Genomic DNA, 18,279 nt, shown 5'->3' with positions numbered 1-18,279 from the left:
TTACCTTTAATTCGTTTTGTAGTAGAATTTTCGGCTAAAATTATAGTAATGATTATTCATAGCTATAAATCAATTTGTTCAGCGACTTTCTGGACGATAAAACCACATAAAATGCTTCTATTTATAATATAAATTTGAATTATTGTTTGACAAACCAAGATTGCGTTTTTCTCATTGTTTACTTTTTGGAGATGGGGCCTTTCCAATTGTTAGTCTTGATATGTTTTATTTAGCCATTACCACTCCTATCTTCGACTTTGGATTGACTTACACTTTTATTGACCCACCAGACGCAGCAAAATAAAAACGTAAATTAAATGAAAGAATATCTACACAAATTAAACCAGAAATTCTCCGGGGGCTACTTTTAGAATTTTCATTAATATTTTTTTAAGATTCAATTAGGGATTTCTTGAGGATACCGTCAACAAAATATTAATCCATAAATTCCAATATTTCCAATAGACATCCTTAAGACCAATCTTAGAAATATAACGCAATTAACATCAAATTTCCTAGAGAAAGAATATTCTTTACCTCTGAATATTAATTACCTGTAATTTTAACGTTTATTATTGTTTAAATTATTAAAAATGGTTGAGATAATCTTTACATGATTAAGCTAAAAGTTGTTGATTACCAACCGGCATTCTATAAACTTGAAGCTCTTTAACAGCGTCAAGTCCAAGCGAAAGCACCACGCTTCGTGCTCCCCCCAAAAAATCGCGTCCACATGGTGCCCTAAAACTTTCCCCCACGCAACGAGAAACCCGAAATTATAACTGTTTATTTTGCGGAACACTCACCTGGCGGCCAGCTTCTGCGGTGTCTCTCGGAAGGAGGAATGAAAACAAAACCGAAAAGAAAAAGAAATGCTCGCTGCTCTCTTTCACTCTTCCGCCAAAACTGTCAAAAGGAAAAAGGAGATCCGAGTTCAGTCAGTCGGTAATGCAGACAGACGACGACTTCTTACTCTTTCTCACTTGGTCAGCGCTCGTTGTTGTTCTTCGGTTTGGGGGGTTCGACTACTTTATCGATCTTTTCGCTCCATGTTGGCCTGTTCGAGGCTCTTGCTATCTCGCTCACTCCTCGTGCTTGCACAGCTCAGATGAGGAGCAGGCACCTTGCTGCCGTTCCGGAATTGGCCATTGCGTTGCCTCTTTTTGTTATGGAACTGATGGGGGGCCGGTAATGTTTACGAGGACAGTACTGTTTGGTCCTTAGGACTGCTGCGGCACTGGAAACTGCTGAAGATTCCTCCGCTTGTTTGCACAACACACAATAGTTTACTACCACGCACTATGAATAGAATCACGATGACATAACTTTGGCTGCGCTCAGTAGGCCAAAAGCTGCCTGGTTTTCCTTCTTCCGCACGGACACTGGCAAAGGATCGAAGCAGGCTGCACAATTCTTGCTTTAATTGGGGTTAAAACGCACTCACTCTCTCGACCGATTCTTTTCAGAACCTTGCTTCACGTTCCACTCAACACTTTTTCAATGGCTTTTCCGTACCAAAGAAAACTATCACCACTAATCGAAACAGAAAAAAAAGATCCGAACCACACTTTCAAACAGGAAGAGCCTTTCGATTTTCTCTGCCCCCTGATGGATGATGGGCTCTTCCAAAGGGAACTCTTGCTGGCTGCTGCCGTTTGACGAGTTCTTCTTCCCTGTGGTGTGTTCTGCGGCTGCCAGAGAAGGTAAGAAGAAAAAGACTTCTCACTTCTGCTTCTGCTCACTCTGGCTGAGCTCCTGCTCGATACACTCTTCTTCGGACTTGAATCGAAGTTGAAAACGAGGTGCAAATATTTCAATCGATCCTGCCACGGCCGGACGTGTTCGATTTCGACGCACTTTAGCACACCGGAAGTCCCGAAACGGTACCGATTCTGCCGAACTACACTTTGCCGTCGAACGGTGGCCGATTTTAGCCAATAATTGCGAAATAAATATTTTGTTGTTCCAAAACCACGTTTTGTTGCCCGAGAGCCGAAATGTTAAAGGTGGAGCCCAAGTGAAATGCGCACGGTGCCGCCGAATATGGGCCGTTCAAGCATTTTTTGACAGCTCTCCAAACTGACAGCTTCGAACAGTGCGAAATTCCGGGCCGGCCCTGGTTTCAGGATGTCAGGGTTACCATCGACTTCATCATTGTTCCGTAAGGGTTTGTTCACAAATTTCATAACGCTGAAAATGGCCATTTTCGATACCCACCCACCCCCTCGTAACGCATTTTGTATGAATATTTTGCAAATTTTGTATGAGCCGTAACAGCCTCACGACACACACCCACCCCCTCTAGCGTTATGAAATTTGTGAATGAGCCCTAAGCGAAACCGATCGACATAAAGGAAATTTTTAAAACATCTTTGACGATTGAAAGAACAATAAGGGTTATGCATTGTCTAGCGTTGCGTCTTGTATGTGCCTTATGGAATTTATTTGGAATTAACATTGAACTTTCCTATCCGATTTCCATTCAAATTTTCTTCGGAAATTTGTTTGGAATTTTTCTGGAATTTTCTTTTAGAATTATCATTGAAAATTCCTCAGGGATTTTCTTTAAAGCTTCCCTTAGAGCAACTTTAACGGTGCGCGACTAAACTAAATTACATTGCGCAGCATCATTACGCTGATCCGTACCGGGCGCTGCTAACCGGGGTAGCAAAAAGACAGCGCTGCTTTCGGGAAGCATCGGGTGAGCAAATTTAGTTGCGCGATAGTAGCGCTGCTATTCGATTTTAATTTAAAGCTAAGTATGCTATTTCGCTCAAGAAAAGAAAAGAAATTCCTTGACTGAAAGGGTCAAGAAATTTCCTGCAGAGAGTCCCCTTTGAAGTGACATTTCTTCTCAACTGCGTACTGCGATCAGAAAAATGTGATTTTCTTGACCATTTCTTGGAAGAAATTATCCACGTATCGAGATAGGCGATTCCTTTTCTTGTCAGTAGCAAACCGGCCTTAAGCCCCCAGCACAATGTGAGCGGCAACGCGGTACAGCGGAAAAACGGCAAGCCCATCTTGAGCTACACTCTACTTGTCAAGTCAATGTTGAAAAGGATTTAGTCAACACTGGATTGATAAGTAAAGTGTAGATGAAGATGGGCATGCCGTTTTGCCGTTGTACCGCGTTGCCGTTCACATTGTGCTTGGGGCCTTAAGCATACAGTGGGAGTTCTGAGATTCTGGTGGGAAGTTTGAAAATATGATGCGCATAAAGTAGAAATTATGAATTTTGGGAATTCTAGTAAAATTTCAAGAATTTGATAAGAATACTAGGAATCTGATTTAATTATTGGAAATCCGGGAGAAATTTTTAAAATATTCGATTTCTCGAAAGAATTTGTCTTTCATTTGAATTTCACCTCGAATCTTTGGGATTTCAACCGGAATCCTTGAGATTCCAACTGGAATTCTCGGGATTCCAACTGGAATTCTCGGGATTCCAACCGGAATTCTTGGTATTCGAACCAGATTCCAGATGAAATCCTCGGGATGCCGACTGGAATCACCGGGATTCCGACTGGAATCCTCGGGATTCCGACTGGAATCCTCGGGATTCCGACTGGAATCCTCGGGAAAAAAAATATCCTATGGATTCACGTTGGAATCCCAAGAATTCCAGTCGGAATCCCAAAAACTCCAGTTGGAATCCTCAGGATTCCGGTGGGAAGCTTCAGGATTTCGGTTGAAATCCTCAGGATTCCGGTGGGAAGCCTCAGGATTTCGGTTGGAATCCTCCAGTCGGAATCCCATGGATTCCAGTCGGAATCCCATGGATTCTAGTCGGAATCCCATGGATTCCAGTCGGAATCCCATGGATTCCAGTCGGAATCCCATGGATTCCAGTCGGAATCCCATGGATTCCAGTCGGAATCCCATGGATTCCAGTCGGAATCCCATGGATTCCAGTCGGAATCCCATGGATTCCAGTCGGAATCTCATGGATTCCAGTCGGAATCCCATGGATTCCAGTCGGAATCCCATGGATTCCAGTCGGAATCCCATGGATTCCAGTCGGAATCCCATGGATTCCAGTCGGAATCCCATGGATTCCAGTCGGAATCCCATGGATTCCAGTCGGAATCCCAAGGATTGTAGTCAGATTCACAAGTATTTCCGATTGAATTATTATGATTCCGCACCACAATATAATAGATATTCCAGTAGAGTTCCAAAAATTCCCAACCTGTAATAATCACCATTATTTTCACAACCCAATATGTTGACCCAAAACGCAACGACCGGTACGGGAATGAGTTACTAAATATAGTAGCAACCGGTGTGAGAATGAGTGACTAAACTAAAATGACAGCTCTGTGGGTGATCATTTTACTCACCGGAATAGTCGCCTCCGTTAAAGATGCTCTTAGGGACCATTCACAGAGGTTCTTCCATGAATTGTTTCATAAATTACTCTAGGAATTCCTTTCATCTTTCCTTCAGGAATTCCAGCGCCATTTTTCAAGGAGTTTCTACAGAAATTATGCCGGAAATTCCTACAAGAATACCTCAGTCATTCCTCTAAAAATCCACCAAAAATTACTCCGTAAATACTCCTTCAGGATTTTCCCAAGAGCTTCTCCTTGAATTTCGCATAGATTTTTTCCAACCGTTCTTTTTGGAATTTCTATATGTAGAAGGAAACTCCTGAAAAAAAAAACCTTAGGGGTCATGCACAAATTACGTCACGCTCTAAGGGGGGGGGTCGAGCCAAGCGTGACAAGCCTTACAAAATTTTCGGAGGACTCATACAAAAAGTGTGACAAAGGGGGGGGGGGGAGGCGGTCGAAAAAGTTGAAATTTAGCGTGACATAATTTGTGTACCATCCCTTAGAGCAGTTTCTAGAAAAAATTTCCTAGTGTTTTTCCGAAGGAAGTTCCTTCGAGAAATTTCAAAAGAAAATTTAGAAGAGAATTCTATGTGAATTTACTAAGGAAGTTCCGAAAAAAATTCAATGGAAAATCCAAAGGGAAATCTAGAGAAAATAACGAAAGAAATCATGGGAGTTTCGATTGAAGCTCCAAAGGAGTTCCAAACCAAGGAGAAAATTTAAATGGAAATGTCGAAGGAAAATCCAAAGGAAATTCCGAAGAAAATTTCAAAACACACTCTGGAGGATATTCTAAGAGAAAGAGAGATTCATAGAGAATTCCGAAAAAACTTCGAAGAAAAATATCAATCCCGAAGGAAATTTCAAAGAAAATTCGGAAAGAAATTCCGATGGAAGTTCCAAAGGAAATTCAGAAGAAAATTCCAAAGGAAAACACAAAGGAAATTCCAAAGAAAATTCAAAAATAAAATTCCGAAGACAATTTTAAAGGAAATGTCGAAGTAAAATTCCAATGGAATGCCAAAGCAAATTCCGAAGAAAATTCCAAAAGAAATTGCAAAGGATGTTCCAAAGTAAATTCCAATGCCGATGCAAAATCTAGAGGAAATTCCGAAAGAAATTACAAATATATTTCGAATGATATTCCAAAGGAAATTCCGATGAAAATTACTAATAATTCCAAATGAAATTACTAAGGAAATTCTGAAAAAAATCCAATAAAAATTTTAAAGGGAAATCTAGAGAAAATTACGAAGGATATCATGAGTTCCAAAGGACATCCAAATCACGAAGGAAATTTAAATGGAAATGCCAAAGGAAAATCCAAAGGAAATTCCGAAGAAAATTTAAAAACAAACCTCGCAGAATGTTACTAATAAAATAGAAATTTTATAGAAAAATCCCGTAAAAATTCCGAAGAAAATTGTTAATTCCGAAAGAAATTTCAAAGAAAATTCTGAAGGAAATTCCGATGGAAGTTCCAAAGGAAATTCCGAAGAAAATTCCAAAAGAAACTACAAAGGAAATTCTAAAGAAAATTTAAAAAGGAAATTCCAATGGAAATTACGATGGAAATGCCAAAGCAAATTTCAAAATAAATTCCAAAAGAAATTGCAAAGGATGTTCCAAAGGAAATTCTAATGTAAATTCTAGAGGAAATTCCACAGAAAGTTCCGAATTCCGGAAAAAAAATTATGGAAGTTCCAAAGGATTCCGACGGAAATTGCAAGGAAAATTCTGAACGAAATTCCAAAGAAAATTCAGATGGAAATTCCATCCAAGGAAGTTCCAATGAAAATGTTAAAGAAAAATCCGAAGAAAATTCCAAAGGGAATTCCTAAGGAAATTCTAAACAAATTTCAAAGGAAATTCCAAAGAAATTTCGAAGGAAATTCCAAAGGAAACTCTAAAAGAAATTCCGAAGTAAATTTTAAAGGCATATCCAAAGAAAATTTCGAAAAAACAGAGAATTTTGAAGGAAATTACAAAGGAAAGTTTTAAGATCAAAATCATAGTCACGATGACATGTACGCCCAATGCTGAAATCGGTGTGTTTGGCGGATGGACCAACAGATGGCGGTAGTGTGTAAACGTCAAACGCGAACAAAAACTATGCGAGCGCTGCTGGTGGTGGATTGGCCACCTACCATATATTTGAATCGGCCGTTAAAAAGGTGGTCGATGGACATCGGTGAGAGTGTGACGTCTGTTTGTCTGTGTTACAATGGAAATGCTAAAGGAAAATCCAAAGGAAATTACAAATAAATTTCCGAAGGCATGTCCAAACACAAGTCCGAAAAAAAACCCACAGGGAATTCCGAAAAAAAAACCCACAGAAAATTCTGAAGGAAATGTCAATGAATTTCAATGAAATAAAGACCTTCATGTCCCCTGCAGCTGTCCAAAATTTTATGGCACATAAGATAATACCGGGTACCCCCGTTAGTTTGACCACATTTAATCTGAACACTTTTTAATTTGTACCCCGCTAATTTACACATCGTTCAGATTAAAAATGGTTCAAACGTCATTCAGCTCATCGAACGGAGTAAAGTAGAATGGAACGCCGTGGAACGGAACGCAGAATCAAAACAAAACAGTGAAAGAGGTAACCAGAAACACGTTTCCACCCCGTTTGAACCCCGATGGTTTGCATGAGGTACCGTTCAAATTAGGGACGTTCCGATATTGCGAAGTATCGATATTTCATTCGATACGATTATCGAATCGAAGTATCGATACCACCGATATATTGAATAAAAATATCGATATATCGCAATATCATTTGATATATTTGAAGGGCGCAAAATTCCTAGTATCGCTTTGAAACCTCAATATTATCGGCATTTTGATCGATATGGACATGGATATCTTCTTTTATGTTACATCATATAACAATAGACCATTTCCGTCAGACCTAACACCCCTGTTTTGTATTTTTTCTCGAAAGATAGTAATGTTTAACTAACATTGTTGATGGTATTATTTTTTTCTGTGCATTTTAGAATTTCATATGAATTTTTGAAAATTGGGGTTTTCACCACTTTTTGAGGCATGCGGAACAAAAATAGTAACCCTAGACGGGGTGAAAAAGTTATTCACCTCACCCTATCATCAACTGTTGTTTACTTTTTGAAATGTCAAAAGGTCAATCGCGTAAATAAAGCATTTTGTTTTGTTTGGAAGTGCCATTTGATCACTGCTCGGACTGGACGGAACCTGAGACGACGGAACGACAGTAAATATCAGTTCTTCCGCTATAATCCTCGGAACGACAGCCAGCAAGAAGCTTGCCACTATGAAAAATTGATTGCATATGCCATGAAAGGTATGTTTGAGGATTTTGTTTACGAAAGCAGTCTGGTTCTATTGAACTATTGTGTTTTAGTGCCCAGCCGAGTGATGCCGACACGAATGGTTCATCTGGAAATTGATCAACGAGCTATAAAGGGTATGACGAACAAAACTCTGGACCGTCAAACTTCTCTAGTGGCGGATTCTTGGATTATTGTACCAGTCAGCTGTTGGAGTGTATCCGAGGTGATAACTTCCAATGCTACTGCGTAAAAACAGTAATCCGCCATCACGACAATGAAGAGATTCCTGGTTCCAATGATATCCCCAATTATCAATGGAAAGTACTTGCACGAAAGCTTTAATGGCTCCAAGTCTAGCGAAATGAAAGATCAGAGCATCATCTTCCACTCAAGTTCTTTCGGCTCCAACGCTATCCACCATCAGCAATCAGGAGGCGGAATTCACGATTACGACGAAAATGAGAATATTCTTGGGGCTTTTGATTCACATCGGTAGTGGTTTTTTTTTTTGAAAGCTTCAGAGCTCATGTTTAGGTACAATATGCATGTTACTGAAGCGCTTCGTATTGCAATGTTTCAGACGAATCGGCCGAGAAAAAAAAGCCCTATGCCATGCTGCACCCTACTCTTAGTAGACAGTCCCCTATAGTCACACTAGTGGCCTTTTTACTATTAATCGTTGCAATACATTTTTTTTTTACATGAAGGTCAGCTATTTATGTAAGTACCATTGATTTACAGTTCGATTTTGTAAAAAAAAATAATTGAAATAGATAGTTTCGATTAAAATTTGAACTCCTTTGCACCTACAGTAGACCTAAAAAAGGAAGAACTAAGAACTTTTTTTTCATCAATTGAAAGCTTTTGATCCATACATTATTGAAAGCCTCTCTCTTTAAATTATTACTTAATTAATTTACCTAAATAGCAATAATTATTGAAAAAAGAATAAAAAATGCGCGATTCGATACAATCCCGCACACTTTAGCACACTCGATGAAATGCTATCGGATTAATGCTGACAGCTGTCCCGACCTTCCGGTACCTTATTGTAAGCTTTCCAAAATACACACCACCTAGTTCCCTAACCGTGATATTATTCTCTCATTGAATTATCGATATTTTTTCTACGGTCATATGTGTTTTAATTATTTATACACGGTACAATACTTATTTTCCAAGTTTGCGTCCAACGGCACTGCAGAGTTCTTTTTCATTCAATACACTTGAATATTTTCCTTCACCTTATCTGGTAATACAGTCAACTCTCTAGCTCGATATTGCGTACTCGATATTAAGTTAGATAAGCATAGTCAAAGATGTTTGCCTACCTCGATAACCATAGTCAAAGATGATTTGGCTCCCTTTTATCACAGTTGCACTGAACGTGTGTTCTTTAACTCGATAACTCCGTAAATCGATGGTCTCTTCAATATCGAGTTATGGAAAATTGACTGTAAATAGAATATGTTCATGTCAATGACGGATAGATATCGATGCTTGGATTTCTTCCACTGGCACTTAGCCGCTTCGTTAAAGTTCGCGGTTACAAAGCAAAGCCATGCTGAAGGTGTCTGGGTTCGATTCCCAGTCGGTCCAGGATCTTTCCGCAAAGGAAATTTCCTTGACTTCCCTGGGCATGGAGTATCATCGTACTTGCCACACGATATACGAATGCAAAAATGGCAACATTGGCAAAGAAAGCTCTCAGTTAATAACTGTGGAAGTGCTCATAAGAACACTAAGCTGAGAAGCAGGCTCTGCCCCAGTGAGGACGTAATGCCAAGAAGATGAGATGATGATGAGCACGGAGCTATAAGTTTCTTGAATTCAATCTTGGCCTTAGTCACTATAGCATCCGCTTCCTTGGCGGCCTCAGTGATCTCTTTTTCACTATACGTTTTTTTATTTTCAGGGCTGGTAGGGCTGGCTTTTAAAATAGGAACTTTGGAAAGCTTATACTTGAAAAAAAAAACAAACAAGAACAAAAAACAGACCGAACGGGAACCAAACCGAGACAATACAAGAACCAAGAATACCAAAATTAGCTAAAACAGGGATCAAGTGATTAACATGAATATTGTTCCGAAACTCCAAAGGAACAAATCTCCTGAAGAAGGCAATTTCTATTCTAGCTGTACACAAAGCTGAGAAAAATTAAAATAAGATCTAGTTCGTAGCTTCATTATTTCTTTAGTGTAATGTCTTTGAAATCGTGAGAAGGTGCTCAAGTTGGACTTTGTCACAGCCATCTTTGGATTTCAAGATGTTTTATCTTAAAGTGAGTAAATTTAAAAATAAAATCAGACAGGACTTTTTTAAAGATTTTTTTTTCTTTTTTTAATTACTAGAATTACTCTCGTATTATTGTATTCATTTTTCTATTTTTTTTTCTTCCGGAATGCATAAGAAACCAATCCAGATATTTGCCCAATAAATTCATTAATTGATTTTAATGGCCTTCTTAAGGAATTCCTTTATGAAATTAGTTACATATACCTTCAAGAATTCTTCTTGGTATTACTCTGTCACCTTCATATAATTAGGGAACGGACCTAGTGTAGTGATTAGAACACACTCCGATGACCCAAGTAACCATGGAGCATTATATAATTGCATATATAATGCAGCTACATTGCCGTAAATCTACCATTAAAGTAGTTTAAAAGTGGAAAAGGGCACTTTTACAGTTAAATTAATGCAAAAAGGACGATAAAGCAATGAAGCAAGTTATAAAGTAATATTAATGCAGTAGTACAATTTATAAAGTGATGTTAGAGCATTGATACATTTGTAATGTAGGGTTAATGCTTTATTGCTTGACAGATCTTGAAACTTGTTGAATAAAAGCAATGTTGCATCAATGGTGTTGATATGCAGTAGAATACGTGCAATGTTATAATGATTGTGGTTACTTGGGGACCTTCCTTCCGAAGGGAAGTAATGCCATTGGTATTTGGTACACTATTTAAAAGCTTACTCAAAAGCTATCTCAAAAAAATATCTTGAAGAAAGAAAAAGAAATAAAAGTTCATACATTGGTGGCAATTGTGAGGATAAACTGAAAGAAATATATTTGGATTTTTAACGAAACTTCACACATCCCATTCTTTATTGTCTCAAGTTGTCCCTAGCTGAAATATATTTTCAAGGGTATTTTAAGATGTAAACTGAAGGAACATTTTTTTTATTTAGGGTCTTTTGTATTTTTTTTTTCGATATTTTTAAAAATTTCCTTTTGATAACAGCCGAAACATATTTCAGGGGATTATTGAATATTGTAAAATGATTAATATCATTACTGTTGTGTATGGTCTAATATTTATAACGAATTTAAATTTTAAATCGCATACCTAAGTGGATTATACGCATCATAAGTAGCAAAACTCATCATTTTGCTATAGGCCCTATACAAAATTTCTGTAGAAATTCCTGATGAACTCTTGTGATAATCTCTGAAAAACTCCCTAACTTCGGAAGAAGTCTTGAAGGGGTTTTAGATGAATTACTAAAATAGATATTCAATTAATTAATTTAATCCCTGAGTAAAATCTAGCAGGATTTTCTGGAGACATTCCTTGAAACACATTGAACAGAAGCTCTGAAGAATTTTTGTGTAGAAATGGTTGTTTTTTTATTATCCGAGAATTAAGTCAGTTCTCGCAGGAATTATTCTTGGTGGAATGTGAGATATTCTATAGAAGAATTTTGGAGCAATTCATGAGGTACATATCAGCGTTCAGGAATTATTGATGGAATTGTTGGAAAAAAAACTTAAGATTTTCTTTAAAAACTCTGGAACAAATTCTTTTAGATTTTCCTTTAAGAACTCCTGTAGGAATGTTTTGAACATCGACTAGAGTAACTACAGGAAAATTCTGTGAAAAATTAAAATTGATAATAACAAATTTGAAATAAATTCTGGAATAAAATTTTGGGAAAAATGTAAAAATTCCTGGTTAGATATTTCCAATCAAAATTCGCTGCAAGGATAAGCAAAATAGTTACTTTAGAGACCATTTTGGTCAAAAAAAAGAGACTTTTGAGCCGTTCCATTAAAATAGAGACCAAGTCTCTACAAAGAGAGCTGTTACCAGCCCTGTGTATCAAGATTTGGCTTCCTATTGCGGTTCCCGATGCGGCGCCCATTGATTTCCACACTTTTCATTCTCCTTGAACAGCAAACGGACACTCTGCTTCATGGGAAAACCTTGCTTTTCATTTCCTCCTGCAACTTGAAGCCGTAGCCCTTCCACTTATCACCAAGATGGTCAGTTATGATCTCAAAGGTCATCAAAGGTCCAAGATCTCAAAGGTCATCTGGTCCTTGGAAACGTAAAACGATACGTTTAGCTTACATGTACCGAGAGCAAATCTGTGTGAAGATTATTGCCGGTTACATGGTCGAGGCTTTGTTTGAACACACAGCTAGTTGATCGGGTAAAACTCATGTTGGATCCAAGGTAAGATCAGCCAAAACATGTCCAAGAATATCTAAAGCATCTCGCTATTATTTATCCATCAAAGATCATGTAATGAAATTTGTTGGGGATTTGCTGGAAATCTGCAGAAATCCATACAAAGTCCCGTCAGGGGCCTCATAAGAACTTTGTCTTAGATCGAGGACTAGTGAAACTAGTAATCCTAACAAAGCATCATTAGGAATCAGTATCATTCATAACCCCGGAAAACTAAACGGAACTTTTTAATGAATCTGCTCTGGATTTCAGTAGATCTTCAATTGATATTTTTTTGGTTGAGATTTTCGCAAAATCAGCCAAGGATCATTTCAAGAATCCACTAAAAACCTTAAAACCAATCTACTAATAACCATTTCAGAGGCCTTCCTTAGCCAAGTGGTTAGAGTCCACGGCCACAAAGCAAAGCCATGCTGAAGGTGTCTAGGTTCGATTTCCGGTCGGTCCAGGATCTTTTCGTAACGGAAATTCCATTGACTTCCCTGGGCATAAAGCATCATCGTACCTGCCACACGATATACGAATGCAAAAATGGCAATTTAGACAAAGAAAGCTGTCAGTTAATAACTGCGAAAGTGCTCTTAGAACACTACGCTGAGTAGCCGGATCTGTCCCAGTGAGGACGCTTATGCCAAAAAGAAGAAGAAGAATAACCATTTTAGTGATCTTTCAAGAAATGGCTTCCCGTTAGGATTCCAGTAAAGATCTCATTAAAAATTTGCCTTGAATTCAAATAGAAATGTAACAAACATCTTGCCGAACCTTGTCAAGAATCCTTAAGTACCTACTTTTCCTCCTGAAAAAAACTAAGCTAAGTATGCTGTTTTGTTAAAGAAAAATAAAGAAATTCCTTGAGTAAATGGGTCAAGAAATTTCGTACAGAGTACCCCATTTGAAATGACATTTTTTCTGTTCTGCAAATTCACTGATATTTCACGGGTTTTTACGGATGAATGGACACTCCGAAAATTGCAAATAAGGAGTCAAATCCTATTCTTGACTCTTTTAATTCACTTCGGCAGAAAGCTACTAAGCCCATATTTGGCCGCCATATATATTGCAAAGTTTCAGGAAATTCGGCCTTAAAAAACTCCCTATGCCAATCTGAATTATGGAAATGCCAAAGTACATATTTATCCTACATACATGCACATTTGCTAAACTACAAAGAAATGGAAGAATTCATGCCAAAACCTTTGGTAACGAAGTTATCCCAATTGGGAGCTGAATGTTCTGAACCTAACGAAATAGGGTGAAGAGCTACTTGGGCACTTCAATAATTCACTTTGGCATGAGGATTTTTCTCGGCTGAAATGCCTGAAACTTTTCTATAATAAGCACTTCAATGCGATGAATATTGTGGCCAAATATGAGCTCAGTAGCATTCAAAAACCCCCACTGCCGAAGTGAATCAAAAATACCAAGAATAGGATCCGGCTCCCTAATTATCTACCTTAAAGTTTGGAATGTATTACGACCAGTATGCCGCCCGCAGTCACCTCGGGTTTGCGAGCGGAGCCTTTTTTGTTGGTGTGGTTACGCTCGCCAATGGCTGAACCCGGACCATCTCCTTTATCTGGATCCATGATGCGTTGCAGGAAAGTGTACACGGTTCTTGCCTTGACCATGGAGGCGTTTGTCACTCGCCGTTGCAGTAGCCGTCGGTTGTGGCCAAATGGTGCTGCTACTTCTGATGCCGGTTTCGCAGGCGCTGCACTTGGTACCGGGACATTTACAATTGGATCTGGTTCGTCATTATGCAGCGGATTCTCAAACGTTGCTGTTTCCCGCTCCGGTGTCACCGACAGTTCAAGAGAAAATTTCCACCTTGTTATATTTTGGATTTTTGTAGTGAAGATCTAGGTGGATGCTGTTTATCACAGACACGACACCTCACGCCCTCAAAACACAAAAACGGCCGCTAGAATTCTTTTTGTAATCCGGCGGAAGAGGTAAAACTTTGCCGACCAAAAAAGGCGACGAAGCAAAAGCCATTAAATGAAAACATAAACAAAAATCATTTGTCAGCTGCCAGCTCAGCTGATCAAAAATTCACCACAATGTTTGTGGTGAAATCATGGGGGAATAGGGGGTGAGAAGGGATACCAGGATTAACAAAATTTTGGGCGAATGTGGGGTGAAATGGCGTGCCGCCAGTTTTTCATTGTTTTCCAATAGTTAGAGGCTTCAAATCATATGAGTCGCTTAGGAAAGTTTGTTCAGTCAATTGTAAGGGAGCTTCTGAGGCAATAAATATTTTTCACGGAAATGGTCTATTGGGTCCTAAAATGTTTAATGAATTCTTGTTTTTATTTAATAATACGAAAGAGCATGTTATTACAACTACTTTAGCAAGTTTTCCAGCTCAAATAACGGCTATAACATTTTTAAACTTCAATTTTAAAAATGGTTTCGAATATGAACCTTGACACTTGTGATCTTGTTTGACATTCACTTTTTCGACAAAAATGCCACAGGGCATATAGTTTGAACACTGGGGTTGTTCCTATCTGACATTTCGGAAGGGACACGGAAAACAAAATATACCCAACATTTGAGTTTAAACCAAAAGGTGTGACAAAATCATAAAAAAAATGTTTTTTGTACTTAAACCAATGCAAATCAATTAAAAATTGAGTAAACATGTGTTTCTGCCCTAAACTTAAGCGTTTGGTACTAAAATTGAGACAGGGCTTTAGGACCCTATTGGTATGTGAACTACTTTAATATTAATATATTAAAAATCTATAGTTTCACGAGAAAACCTTAGAATTGGGTCCTAAAATTTTTAATAGAATCTTGTTTTTATTTAATGACACGAAAGAGCATGTTACTACGACTACATTAGCATTTTTTCCCACTCAAATAACAGCTACATCAGGTCCGTCACACTCGGGCTCAGATTGGGTACCAGTTCTAGTACTGCATTTGGTCCCTCGGTAGTGCAAAAGGTACCCAAGTTTGACAGATCACAGTACACTTTTCACGGCATTCTAGATTACCTTATGAGCCATAAAATTTTGGGCATCTGCAAGGGACATGGTGGTCTTTAATTTGTCTTTGGCTACATCATATTTAAACTTTAATTTAAAAATTGTATCCATAAATGAACCTTGACACTTTCGATCATGTTTGACGTTCGGTTAGTTGACAAAAACACCACAGGGCTTTTAGTTTTAACACTGGGGTTGTGCCTATCTGACATTTCGGAAGGGACACGTAAAACAAAATACACCCAAAATTTGAGTTTAAGCCAAGGGGTGTGACAAAATCTAAAAAAAACTTAAAAAAATGTTTTCTGGACTTAAACAAACGAAAAACATTTATAAATTGAGTAAACATGTGTTTTTGGCCTTAACTTAAGCGTTTGGCACTAAAAATGGGACAGGGCTTTAGGACCCTATTGTTATCCAAATATTGGTTTACAATATATTGGAAGGAAATATCGATACCACCGATATATTGAACAGGAAATATCGATACCAAAATATCGAATATCGAAAGCAAAATATCGATATTCCGATATATCGGAAGTATCGGAACGTCTCTAGTTCAAATTAACGCGGGTGTACGGTAGAGCAAAATCTATAATTCCGTGGAAAGTGTGAAAGTGATCTATCAAACTTGAGTACCTTTTGCAGTACCAAGTGGTACCCAATCTAAACCCGAGTAAGACGCACCTGGTCGCACTTCTGGTAGAAGAGTCGTCAGTTGAGAAGCATTCGTCGTCGTAGGTAAAAGTGCGAAAGATTCGTTCAGAGAAGTATGATATTTTGTAGGATGTTGAATGGATCATTGAAGGTAGTTTTTGCAAGTGCTCACCGCATCAAAACAAAGGCACCACTGTATATGGGATTTAACATTGTGACAGCATTCCTGTTCTGTCAAACACACAAGACTACGGTGGCGCTATCTATGCTTTCCATAGCGGCCGTTTTGGTTATTTTAATGATCCATTGCAAATGTATACCTGGTTTGAATAAAGCGAATTGCAGCTGCTGATGAATACATCTACCGTATTGTATTGTGTACTGTGCATTGCGTGATTATTTATAGAGACGGCGATCTTGAAACATTCTTAAAATGCGTGTAGAACGCCGCAGGTACTTCAAATCGTGTTAATGTCTTCTGAGATTATTCCAGAATGTCCAAGGCATGATCGCACAGAAGACACCAAAAAGATTTGAGGTATCTGCGGCGATCTACAAGCGTTTTTTAATATAATCGGCGCGAGATTATTTCTTTCACTACTGGACAGCGAAGTGCAGCTTCATAAGTGCGAAAAGGCAAATAAAAGTTCGAGATGGCATCGAATCATGTTAGTGTCTTCAGAGCACTGGATTGTGAAAAAATAAGCCCGCTGAAGACACCGAATCGATTTGATTCAATCGCGCTGTTTTATTAGAGTTTCCGCACTTGTAAAAACTTTTACGATAGTCCAATGGTGAAAGAAATGCGCAATATTTCTTTAGGCGGCATCCATTTATTACGTAACGCTAAAATTTGAAATTTTTGACCCTCTCCCCTCCGTAACGATTTTTGTATGGAAATTTTCAAAATTTTGTATGAGTCGTAACGCTCAAGCCTACCCCCCCCCCCTTCGAGCGTTACGTAATTTTTGGATGCCGCCTTATGATTTGCAAGCGGATGTGGAAGGGCTAGAGGCTCATTCACATATTTCATAACGCTATAGGGGGTGGGTGAGTGTCCTTAAGGTGAAACAGTTTGGAATCAACTTCTAAGATTGCACTAAAACTTCAAAGCCACAAATCTCGCGAAGAAAGCATCTCACAACAGTGCACTTTTTATTTTGACTTTGTGCACTAGCAGCTTAAAATAAGAAGATCAGAAACGATTGCCAACTATTTCTCCAGTTTTGTGCCTTTGAAAACGTGAGTAGGGGGAGAAGTCGGCCATCTTTGGATTCCGAGATGTTTCACCTTAAGATGTTACAGTTCATTCAAAATCTGAAAAATATTCATACAAAATGCATTATACGAGAGGGTGGGTGGGTGTCAAAAATGGCTATTTTTGGCGTTATGAAATTTGTGAACAAACCCTAGCCTCGCTAGGATCTGTGTTATCTTAGCGGTCTAGCTCTTCAACAGTAATCACATTTCCATAGGAACATACCGAAAGAATCTCATGGATACACTATAGTATACAACAAGAAACTGCCGGAGAAACACCCAGAAGAACTTCCTGATGGAACTACCAGTACGAAGTTCTTCTATGATCATCTGGATGTGGAGGATTTTAGAAAAAAAGACTTCCTAGAGGAACTTCCGGAGCTATAATCAATTGAATTTGGCAAGAATAAGAATAAGTTAAATCATAATATCAACTGTCAAACAATGGGGCTCTGCACAAAAGTCATTCTATTTCTTTCACTCCCCCATAAAATTAGTAATCAAGGCCAGTTAACGTCAAAATCCTTTGCAAAAACAAAACAAATTTCAAAACAAATCTAATGATCACTGTAGTTTGAACGTGCGTAGCGTATCTCGTGAGTAGTAATCCTTTATAAGAGAGATTCGCGGAAGTTGACATTTCTGTCAAAATGTGAGCCAATCGAGCAGCGAGAGCTGTCAAAATGTGAGCCAAACGAACATGCGTTATGTTTGTTTTGAACTTTTCTTGAGGAGTAATGTAATCCGCTTGAAATTATTGCGGTAAAAGTAATTTTGCATGAAGCAAAAAGAATTAAATGTTTTTCTTTTTTTAATTTTTGTCAATGCGATTTTTAGTTGTTGATTTTTTCGGCTGTTTATTAGTTTGGATATGTAGCTCAAAGATCTATAACGAAACAAAATACACTTTTTAGCAATGAGGAAGTCATGTCCGTGTTACAATATTATTCTCGACGCCGAGAAAAATCAGCACTGCTGGTCTGTTGCCAAATCATTCCATTTTACTTCCGTTTCCACTACTACGCAGGCAACTGGATTGTTCTATAAAGCTAAGACAAGACGTGGCAGGTCAAAGTACAAAACTGAAACCAATTGCCTGTCAAAAAAGACCACTTCCCATTGGTCGTTTTGGCAAAGGCCTACTTTCACATCGTTGGGTTGGATTGCAACAGGGCACTTTGTTGCTAGCCCAGCCGTGTTGCTAGTTCATAGATTAGAGTTTTTATCAAAAGTTTGA

General features: G+C 38.4%; 1 protein-coding gene and 1 long non-coding RNA gene across 4 annotated transcripts in view; one reads left to right on the top strand and one right to left on the bottom strand.

The window, feature by feature from the left end:
* Nucleotides 1–2,022, bottom strand: part of LOC5571437 (la-related protein 1) — a 64,142-nt gene extending 62,120 nt beyond the window's left edge. Inside the window, exons 1-2 of one of the 3 annotated variants that reach the window (XM_021838193.1) lie at nt 974–2,022; nt 807–906 (exon numbers count right to left, since the gene is read on the bottom strand). The gene's annotated coding sequence lies outside the window, so the exon portion shown is untranslated. Of the gene's footprint in view, nt 1–806 lie in introns of all 3 variants that reach the window. The other 2 variants (XM_021838194.1, XM_021838195.1) reach the window with 2 other exon arrangements.
* Nucleotides 2,023–7,482: 5,460 nt separating this feature from the next.
* Nucleotides 7,483–8,722, top strand: LOC110674181. The gene is made up of 2 exons (XR_002498714.1): nt 7,483–7,665; nt 7,726–8,722. It is a non-coding gene; the product is annotated as an uncharacterized LOC110674181 (long non-coding RNA).
* Nucleotides 8,723–18,279: the final 9,557 nt, after the last annotated feature.

This window comes from Aedes aegypti, chromosome 1, assembly GCF_002204515.2.
Source record: "Aedes aegypti strain LVP_AGWG chromosome 1, AaegL5.0 Primary Assembly, whole genome shotgun sequence".
In the NCBI taxonomy this organism is placed as follows: Eukaryota; Metazoa; Arthropoda; class Insecta; order Diptera; family Culicidae; genus Aedes; species Aedes aegypti.
Note: the sequence above shows the minus strand (reverse complement) of the source record. Positions and strands in the feature narration are given on the sequence as shown.